Genomic DNA, 9,549 nt, shown 5'->3' with positions numbered 1-9,549 from the left:
TAGGACTGCTTTTTCTCTCTTGAAGCTGTTGGGAATGTTCCCATTAGGCATTTTCTTGCTGTTATTGATTCCCAGAAACTGGGCAGCCTGAGTGGCTTCGCTGAGGTACCAAAAGGGTTTTCAGTTCAAGGGAAGGTTCCGCTAAGCTTTTGCTCTGCCCCGACCCTGCTCTCGGGGCCGAGTGCTGAAAATGCAGCTGAGCCATCCTGCAGCGTTTTAGGAAATAGATGCTGCGTGTTGTAGCACCGACAGCATGAGCGCAGCACAAATATCAGCTGGATTTGTAGTAAAACAAGCTTAATCTTGGGGCAATGGCAAAGCGTGGAGATAATCTGCTGAAGTGGCAGCAAGGAGGCAAAGCCCCGTGGTTGAGGCCTCTGCAGATCCACGTATCAGCCGAACTCAAACGAGGACAGTGGTTATGTAGAACAGCTCGGGTTTAAGGCACGATTATCCCGCAGAGTAAGATATATTATTTTTTATGGATGCGTCTTATATTTTGCATCAATCTGTGTATGGCAATGGGTTTATAATCTGTTTCAGGGTTGGAGAGGGAGGGAGCCTGGTCCAGTCTGAGAAGCGATGGTGATGGGCTGGCGCTTAAAGCACCTCCTGCTTCCTCCTGGGCGGCCGTGTTGTGGTTTTGTTTACCCTGTGTAGGTAAGTATGGATGGAATTTATTCTCACAGCGCTCTCGGTGTTTGTACAAACCTAGATGATCGGATATTGCTCAAGGACAAGTTTGTTATCTCCGTAAAACCTTCGGCTGACTTTTTTCAGGGTGATCTCCTATGCAGTTCGTGTTTAGGGTGGATGAACTCTGAAGCTCACCTCCTGTTCTATGGGAAGGTGTATGCCTCGCGCCACTCTTCGATCCTGTAACAAGAAGAGCTCAAGGGTCAGGAAAAACTGAAGGTGTCCTTCAATCAACCTATTTGCTGTTTTCAAAGAAATTTGTTTTTCCAGTGCAGCTCTCTTTGGCAGAGCTGGTGCAAATCCCAAGGTTCCGTGTTCAGGGTAGCAATTCCTTTTTCACGTCCCTGTGTGTTGCACCTTGCTGGGCTTTTTAAGCCTCCGTGTGCTCATCCTTTTGCTTGGGATCCCCCTCGTGAGCCCTTCGCACGGTGCTTGTGCCTCAAGTCTCTGAAATCTTCCTTTGCCTTGAGCTGGGGCCTGAGGCTTAAACATGTATCTGTTTTTTTTCCTCTTTTTCTTTTGTAATGGCTGGGAAAGACACCTTCAAAGGATTCTAATGTGCTGGTTGCTGTCTTGTTTTCCCCACGGAGTCAGACAGTGTAACGATTCAGAGATCAAAACGTTTGATTTGATAAAAACCCAGCTCTCCCAGTGTATGCCTCCGGCTGCTGGAGGGGACATTTCTAGCGTGCTGCATCTTGACATCTCGCTGTGTTTCTTAGCTTTGTGTGCGTTTGCTCCTGATGGAGGAAAGATCTTTGGATTCTTATGCTGGTGCTTTTCTGAGTTTTGGTATTGCTGTTATTGGATGTGAAATGGGAGGGGGAGAAACTCCCTAATTTCTTTTGTGTTGGAAATCAGGCTGGAAGATGCTGTGATTCTTTCTGGTCTTTTATTTCATAGTTCTATGTCTAAGCAGTTTACGTTTGTTTTTTTCTAGTTGCAATCTTTAATGTTATAGTTCTGTGAAAGACCCAAGTGTATTTACAACTATGGGTGATGGCTAAAGGGATATAAAGTGTCGTGTAAAAAACGGGAGAGAGAAATAATCTGTAAGTGGTGGCTCTTTCAAGCTGCTTGATCTCATTTTATCTCATGCGTTGGAGGTTTTGTGTTTGTAGGGAGGGTGAGCATCCTTTTATGGGAAGGGAATGGCTCTGTCCTTCCTGGTGGCTGGGCTGTGGGCATGCAGAGCAAGTCAAGATTGATTGTGCTCACCGTTTCAGATAAGCCTGACCTCAGCTCCTACCTGGCTGCAGCAATCCTGGCTCGGTCCGTACGTATTTGACCGCCCTAGTCTTCCCGTGGGAAATGGTGTCTCTTGGGAGCCTGTGCTTTGGATACAGCCCCACGCGCGGACACGTCCTCCCACTGCTTTCCTGCTGCTTCTGGCATCCCTTGGCAGCAGCTGATGGGACTTGTAGCGCTGTCCTAATTTAGCACAGCAGAAAGCTGCTGTATTTGGGGTATTCTTTGTGTAGGCTTTTGTGCAAACAGCAAACCTCCCCGGGACTTCGCAGCCGCGCAAGCTCCGTGCTTTGCCAGCCTTTCTCCCAAGAGTGCCAAGACCTGAGTTTCCACGTTCACCCGTCTCGGCTGCGGCAGTCGGGGTGTTGTGCTGGTGTGTGAGCTGCTCCCCTTCCTTCCTTCTCCTGGAGCCCTCGTGTTAATCACAGATGTTTGCAGCCACTGGCGTTATTGTAATTAACGGCCTCCCTGCGCACTGCAGTCAATTCACATTCCTCACGGCTCACGAGCTCGGGGAAATGCGGCACTTCCAGAGCATCCACGCCGGATCGCTTCGTGCTGCTGTCCCTGCAGGTGTCCTGCACGAACCTCTGCATCGCCTCAGCCTTCTCATTTCTGTGATGCAGACACTGATGTCCCCTAATAAAGAGATTTCACTAGATACTGTGTGAAACGTGAAACCAATCTCTAAGGGTTCTCCCCAAAGAATCCATCTGAAAGTTAACCTTTCGATTCATAGCAGCTCATAATTGTACAAATTGTCAGTGGCTGCGCTGAATTTCGATCAGCTTTGGTCCGTTTCCCAGGCCTAGATCTGCACAGCAATCTCAGCCTCTGGACAATCTGCTCCTGACATTCCCTTGAATCAATCGAAAGGCTTCGAGTGGTGACTTCCATTGTAGAGATGTGTTTTTGCTTAAAATAGGAAAGCGTTAGACTCTGCGATTCAAATTGCTCTTCCCAGGTCCTGGTCACCGGAGGGACTCAGTCTGGACCTTAGTGAGAGGCATGAGAAAAATATGAGGCTGTTCTTTCTAATGCTGTGTGCCTGCTGGTGGTGGAAACCTAAGGATGGAGCCAGCGTCACGCTGTCACCCTACAGAACAAGTAAGTTTGCCCTCAGGTTGATTAGGTGCGACAGTCTAGGCTCCGTCCTTCCCGGAGGAACAGTTGGGGTCCCACTCCCTGTAGCTGTGTCTGATGCTTTGAGTATGAAGCTTTTTAGGATGAATTGCACCATCTTAAATGTAACACAGCTTGGGAAATCAGGGATGCAGCCCTTGTCTTGCCTGCTGCCTGGGCTTTCCTCACATTTTCTCTCCCCTGGTCAGCATCACTGTGCCTTGAGCTGGGAGAGAGGAGGGTGACAGGACAACTGATGTCTGGAGGGCACAGGAGTCCCCCTTATTGGGTCTTGGAGCTTTTTTCTCCCCTTTTCCATGAAGGGTGTAGGAAGAAGGGCTGTGGTGGTGGTCGGCTTCCTTCTGCAAGACTTGTTCCCCTTTCTTCAAGCAGTTGATGAGTGTTTCTGACACACAGCACGCTCCGTGCTCTGGCACAGGGTCAGAAACGTCAAGGAGAGGCTTTGTTCCAGTCTGTGCTGCAAACAGGCTGGTTGCTGGTGCATGAGAGCCCGAAGGCTCTCGCACGTGAGTGCTTGTATCTCAGCTGCAAGAGTCTCTTTGTGCTTAACACACTCGGCTCCTTTGTGCTTTGGGGCAAAGGGTTCAGTTAAACAATTCCCCGGCAGGCTCAGTGCTGCTGAGATCGACCCTCGGAGATGCAGGGAATAACAGGCTGTGCTGACTTGTCAGGTATGTTGTGAAAATAAACACCACAGAGATCTCAGGCCTCTCGAATATTATCCCAGTGGGTGCTTAAAGTACCCGGCGTGAGATGTTTATGTGTGGTTCACCTGGCTGGATTGCTCCCCTGGAAGCCCCTTTGCTGGAGCACGGAGGTAATTTCTTACCCTGGTGCCCCCAGCCCTGGCCAGGGCTCGCTCTGATCCCTGAGCATCATCCACGGGCTTTTGAGGTGCTTGCAAGCAGCGTTTGCTAAAGCATCCTCGTGCCACCGCGGCAGCGCAGTTACCCCAATCCCTTTTCAGCACAAACTCTCCCCCTTCCAGACTGTTACGTTGATTATTTGCATGTTAAACATGTCAAATAATGGTGTGTGTTCGTGTTTTCCATTCCTCAGCCTAACTGACCCTGCCTGCCTTCCCGTTCGCTGGGGGCTCTGCGTTGCTCGCCTTGTCCTCGGCGTTTAGCTGCGATGTGCAGGCACGGAACGCGCCCCGTGTACCGTCAGGCTGGGGCCAAGACGCGCTGTAGCTGTTTTATCTCTATTAATAGTTATTTCCTCACGGAGAATTTTTATGCTTCCGTGCGCTCCGGGAAGGTTTCTTTCAAATTCTCTTCCTATCACTCGCGATAAATGGTGTGTCAGTTCCAGGATAAATAGGCAGGATGGGAAAGGTGTTGCCATAGTAACGGAGGGATTTCAGTGATTGGTATCCATGGCGATTGTTGCTAAATTCCGAGAGATTTTTAAAAACGCTTTATTTAAAACGTAACGAGTGAGCTGCTGCCTACAGTGCCGGCGCGGCGGGGGGCGTGTGTGTGTGAGTGTGTGTGTGTGTATACGCACACGTGCGTGCACAGGCACATGCGCTTTCGGGAGCGGCTCAATCATGCATAAAAAAAAGGAGGGGAAGTTTATTTTCAGGCCGTTCGGATGCTGTGTCGTGTGGCAGCAGGACAGCAGCAACAGCCCCAGTCCAACCTGCCCGCGCGGGGTCCCCAGGGGCTGCAGCTGGGGGACACTGAGGCTCCAGAGAGGTGGCTGCGGGTGACTCTCGAGGCCAGGCAGCCCCTGGGAGGGGGCATGCATCTTTGGGAGGATGAGGAGGATACCCAGGTCCGTCTGCCTGGAGGAGAAGGACCTGGGGGTGTTGGTTGGCAGTGACTGAACATGAGGCAGCAGGGGCCCAGGTGGCCAAGAAGGCCAATGGCATCTTGGCTTGGATCAGAAACGGCGTGGCCAGCAGGGCCAGGGAGGTTCTTCTCCCTCTGTACTCGGCACTGGTGAGACCGCTCCTCGAATCCTGGGGTCAGTTCTGGGCCCCTCACCACAAGAAGGATGTTGAGGCTCTGGAGTGAGACCAGAGAAGAGCAACGGAGCTGGTGAAGGGGCTGGAGAACAAGACGAGCGGCTGAGAGAGCTGGGGGTGTTCAGCCTGGAGAAGAGGAGGCTGAGGGGAGACCTCATCGCTCTCTGCAACTACCTGAAAGGAGGTTGTGGAGAGGAGGGAGCTGGGCTCTTCTCCCAAGGGACAGGGGACAGGATGAGAGGGAATGGCCTCAAGCTCCACCAGGGGAGGGTCAGGCTGGACATCAGGAAAAAATTTTCATGGAAAGAATTATTGGTCCCTGGCAGAGGCTGCCCAGGGAGGGGGTTGAGTCCCCTTCCCTGGAGGGGTTTAAGGGATGAGTAGACGAGGCGCTGAGGGACATGGGTTAGTGTTTGATAGGAACGGTTGGACTTGATGATCCAGTGGGTCTTTTCCAACCTTTTGATTCTATGGTTCTATGATCTCGCCAGGGTTGTGATGACAGGAGCACCTCTGGAGAGCTGTGGATGGGCTGGGGGATGGTACTAAAACCTGCTGAGAGATCCGGCTTATGCCTTGGAGGCTGCTGTCCTGGTGTGAAATGGTAGGGGAAGGGTCCAGGTGGAAGTCACCCTGTGCAGGGTGATGTGGGAGGGATGCTCCTGGCTCTGTCACACGGAGCAGCGGTGGGAAGGGGTCCCTGTCACCATCTGGGCTCTGCTTCTGCTCCAGCAAAGCCCTGGGCTGGGAACAGGCAGCGTGGGCTCCCGGGGACGTGGCTTTGCCCTTCTCCATGGGCTCAGTGAGGGAAACGCTGCTGTGTTTCGGTGAGGAAAAAACAGGCAAAAAAAAAAAATCCCTTTGCTATGAACCCTGTGGCTGCCTGGGAGCAGCGAGGGAGCTGGGGGGGTGTCTGTGTGTGCAGGAGGCGACGGCCGATGAGCTTGGCGCTGCCTCCTACGACCCCGTTATTATTGCAAACGGAGCAGGAGCAGCTGCTGCCCATTTCATTAACTGTCCCATGCTGGCAGGGGGCTGGAGTGCTACTGCAATAAGTGCCAATTAAACACCTCTGCAAAACGAGCCTGCGCCCGCCAGGGAGTGCATTTTATTAGCAGGGATGGAAAAGCATCAGAAACCTCTTCCTCAGGGACCTGCCTGGGGGTGGCTTGGTTTTTCTGTTGTATCTCCAAGACGTGAATATTTAACCTGCTCGCTTGGAACAGGTCCATGTGGTGCAATGAGGGCCCAGGCGAGGGGCCACCAGGTCCGTGTGCCCTGCCAGGCAGGGGTCCTGGGCGCAGACAGAGCCCCCGAGCGATCGCTGGCTCCCTGCCCCGGTGCAGAGGAAGATCCTGAGCACCCCTGTGCTTTTTGCTAGAGGAAAAAATACCCATTTGAGGAAGAGCAGCAACGTTCGAGTCCTGGAGGCAGGTTTGGTTTAATAAGTGGCATTTCTCTTTCTTCTTCTTGGTCCAAATACCCTTTTTCTGAGCCAAAATTTCTGCTGTTTTTCACTCTAGGCTTTTTCTTTCACCGGCCAGAGGCAGCACCAGGGTGTGGGGCTGGCTGTTTGATCCAGAGCATTTGTTAAGTGTGGATTGCTCATTGCCTCCCGCAGTCCTGGCAGGGATGCAGCCACCTCTGCCCCTTCAGACGCTGAAGGACGAAGCACTTTGCAAGTCCTACAAACCAACTTTGTGCGATTACACTTCAAGCCCTGATCTTGCACACATTTCCATGCGAGACAAATAACTTTCAGTGTGGGAAGCTTTTTCCTTCCTGAGATTTTCCTTCGCTTATCCCTGAGCCAGGGATTAAAAATAACGCTGACGTTTTGGATGGGTTTTGATGACTTGACTCCCATTAGCCCTGCATGCTCTTTTGCACCGAATGCTGTATTTTTTACATCAACCTGCAGTATTTGGAGGGGTTTTGAGGGCGTCCTGCATCGCTGCCTGACCTGGAGGCTGCGTGGGTTTTCTCCTCGTGTTGGTCTCCAATCAGGCTGACACCGACGGCTCCCACTCCTCCAGCTGATGCGACACCAGGGGTAAATGTTGTGTATAAACAAAATCTATTTGGCCTCGATAGGCTGTATTAGTGCCGCTTCGCCTGCTGCTGCGTCCGGCCGCGGCGCCTGGCTGATTCCCGGCTGCATCGCGTCGGCTGATGTAACTCTGGGGGCAGTTGCCTCCAAGGGCAACGTTTTGTACCTGGCTGAGATATGAAATTACCTTCTGATGGAAATAGGACCTCGGTGCCCAAAGCAAGCAGTGCTGAAGCGTGTCAGCTATTGAAAATGAAAGGATCTCTAGCGTTTTCAGGATGGATGGCTGAGCCCTGCCTGGGCTGGTGGGAGAAGGAGATCTTGAGAGGGTGAATGGGGCACCGTTCCCTGGCAGAGCTACTTTTTCTGGGGAATGCAGCACTTCTGGCACACGCCGAGTGCCAGGGTTTCTTTTCTTTGTCATTTTGGGCTGAAAAATGAAGTGTATGCTGGTGATCATTACAACGTCCGCTGAGTTTGTTAAAGGATCTTTTTATGAGCCGATTTGCACAACTCCTCTTCTGGGCTGCTAGGCATGATAAAATACTGCCGTTCGGGCTGTCACGGCAATAATTGGTTGGCATTATGAATCATAAAAGTATGTTCCCCCCTGGAATTTTATCCTGACACTTGATTTAATTTTTCTTGACATCCCATCCATTATATGGCATCGCCTGGCCCTCCGTAGCTGGATTTGCATGCTGGGAGTAAGGACCAACAGGTTACTTAAAGAGCAAAGCGGCTGTTGTGGGAGCTCTGTGCAGGCGAACACATCTCTAAATGAGCTAAAACGCTTTAAAAGTGATGCTCAGGAAGCAGGATCCTCCCTCCTGCTTAAATCTGCTGGCAGAAGGAGAGGCGGCTCTGCTGTCTGGTGGGAGTGTGATGGGGCTGTGTCTGAGCTGGGCTCGGTGGAAATGAGTTTGGGTTTGGTTTTACCCATGTTTACTCGATATTTCTGTGCCTTCAGTGCTCCTAAAACAAGGAGATGGGGTAACCTGGCTGCTGGAGACCTGGAGCAGATGTGGTGTCCTCCGTGCACCGTGCTTTCCCCAGGAGCCTCCTGGCACGCGGTGGCACTCTTGGTATCAACCCAGCAGAACCAGGGAGGATCATAGAATCACCAGGTTGGAAAAGACCCACCAGATCATCGAGTCCAACCATTCCTATCAATCACTAAAGCACGTCCCTCAGCGCCTCATCCACCTGAGATCATGCCGGGGCGAACCCTGGTGCAGGATCAGCTCCTCTCCTGCTTTAAAGCCTGTGTGATTGCAGGTCTGGGGACGTGCAGTGATGCCACCGAGAGCGAGTTTGGCTCGATGAGCTTTGTGCGAGACCCTGAGCACCCTGGCAATAGCTTTGAAGGCAGGAGAACCCCTCTCACCTCTGCCACTTCCACTTTGGTGCCAGTCTAGCTGGGACCCCCAGCAGCATCCCCAGCTGGGGCTGGTGGGACCGCAGGCGCCCTCCCTCCCTCCTGGCACAGCCGCCTCTCGCACAGACTGGTAATTAGCGCAAGCGTAGGATCCTATTAATCGTGGCAATTGTGATGTTTAGATTTCTGGGTTAATTGCTAATATCTGGTGTAACATTTTTTTCCCTCTGGATATTTTTGATCACAGTAATTAACCTCCCCCATTCGGAGGGGCAGGCGTTCATCGCTGTGCTCTTCAGCAGCTCGCAGCGAGGATCCTGGTGGGATCCCTCTCCACGGGGGCCGTGGTGGGCTTTGTGCCTCAGGGGAGACACTGACTGCAACGCGTCCCCTCCGTGTGTTTATCTGACGTACCCTTGGGAAGCTCAGGATATCAGAACCGGCAACAATAAAGCCGCTGCCAACGATGCGTATTTTCAGGAAGAGGCTGGATCGTTACAGCTTTGATTTCTTATTATCTCTGCAATGATAAATGGGAAGCGGAGATGGGATCATGAGGCGGAGATGGGACCACGAGAGGCAAACACGGCTGCCTGATCACAGCGCGTTTCCATTTCCCTTCCCAGACCCTCTCCTGCAGTCCTGATGGTAAATGATGCTGAGTGTCCCACTCCAGCTGCAGCCAGGACTGGAGACCAGAAGATAGGAGAGGGGAAATCATCTTTGTAAAGGTCAGCATGGCTTGCTGTCTACCCTGGGGCACTGTGGTAGGATCTGTAAAGGCAGGTTTGCTCCTTCCAACATGCTACCTGAGCCTTTCTGGGTGGGTGATGGTTTCCTGGTGATGCTGGTTGAGCTCTTGTAGGGCTGGGGATGAATTTTTAGGTTTAGTTTGCAAACTTCTCCCTGCTGCTCATGGAGCTCTGGGTAGGTGGAGCTGTGCTGAGTCACGTCTCATCTTGCTGTCCTCTAGCCCATGGGTTCTACAGAAAAATGCTCGATTCTTCTGAAATCCTTCTCAAACACCAGCTTGTAGGCAGGGCAGATGCCAGGTTAGGGCTG

The sequence above is a fragment of the Phaenicophaeus curvirostris genome, chromosome 17, assembly GCF_032191515.1.
Source record: "Phaenicophaeus curvirostris isolate KB17595 chromosome 17, BPBGC_Pcur_1.0, whole genome shotgun sequence".
NCBI lineage: Eukaryota > Metazoa > Chordata > Aves > Cuculiformes > Cuculidae > Phaenicophaeus > Phaenicophaeus curvirostris.
Note: the sequence above shows the minus strand (reverse complement) of the source record.